This window comes from Etheostoma spectabile, chromosome 1 (genome assembly GCF_008692095.1).
Source record: "Etheostoma spectabile isolate EspeVRDwgs_2016 chromosome 1, UIUC_Espe_1.0, whole genome shotgun sequence".
In the NCBI taxonomy this organism is placed as follows: domain Eukaryota; kingdom Metazoa; phylum Chordata; class Actinopteri; order Perciformes; family Percidae; genus Etheostoma; species Etheostoma spectabile.
The window spans coordinates 27,429,735-27,430,978 of NC_045733.1; the positions used below are offsets into that span (position 1 = coordinate 27,429,735).

General features: G+C 37.5%; 1 protein-coding gene across 2 annotated transcripts in view; it reads right to left on the bottom strand.

Annotated features, from left to right (window-relative positions):
* Positions 1-1,244, bottom strand: part of kctd15b (potassium channel tetramerization domain containing 15b) — a 27,423-nt gene that overhangs the window by 21,485 nt on the left and 4,694 nt on the right. The window lies entirely within an intron of this gene.

The window sequence follows — 1,244 nt, forward strand, 5'->3', positions numbered from 1 at the left end:
AGAGAGAGAGAGAGAGAGAGAGAGAGGAACGAGCACTGCTATCCGGTCTTAACTCTCCCTGTGAAAACACAGTTTGGGTGCTCTGACATGACTCTGTGCTCGGTGCAATGTCTGTCTCCCCCTATGAATAATGTCTTTGTAAAGTGTAAAGCTGCACACACAAAAGAAACTCAACAGCAATGCAAAATAACACCAAATGAAACATGTACAAGAATGGTAGTGCCGCTTTTTTTAAAATCTGAAATGTGCTGAAACATGCTATGGCTCACATGAAAATCTCAAATGACAGATTTGTTTCAAAATCATCAAGATCAGAATAGCATTAACACATTTGATTAAAAAATTAATCATGTCTTGTTGCCCCTGGATAACTCCAATATAACACCCTAAACAGTGCCTTAATAACAAAAACAATCATAAATTCTTGTCAGGGATGAGCTTTTAATTTTTCATGCTACATGTCAGTAATAAAAGGAGAGTTGTCAGGGATTTCCTGTCTGCGGCCTCTGTGAATATCAAGACTTTATTCCCAAGGGATTATGGGGATTGTTTCCTGTAGCCAATTTGGCAGATGTTCTAACAACCTGGTGAGTGTTTACCTTGGCCCACATGGGACAGAACTGAAGACTGTATAATGTAATGAATGACACACTGCATTAGAGGAAAAAAAATCTAAAACAGCCTATCGTTTTAAAGGGGGAATATCCATACAATGGAAATCAGCAGAAAACAGAAATATTTCATCATTACTTTTGTATGTTTCCTTTCAGAGCTACCTCCGGTGGCGTCAACCTGTTTGTGGATGGAGCTAAAAGCGTGAATAAAGTGGGAGGTTGGATTACAATCAGCTCTTACACAATCTGAATCATCATGGAAATGCATCAAAAAATATGTTTGCTTTAAGAGAGAATCAGATGCCCGAGAGAGCAGGAGATCCTTTATTTTTCTGTCCATGCAAATGTTCAGTGAATTGAAAGACACTCTCTCAAAGTTTTTTTTTTTTTTAAGTCATAAAACTATTGTTTTAACACAAAAGATAACCCCTGCGTTAAAACACAAATACAGTACAGTGTAAAGAAGATCTGATCATGGTAGTAAAGAAAATCAATAGGCAATTGTAACATATCTATGTCGAACTCAATAACTGTGATGAGTGCAGCGCTAGATTTGTTTTGTTTTGATGACGTGGAGCCTCACATTTACATTGTTGTTTTTCCTCCAAGAAATCCTAACAGCACCCTGAT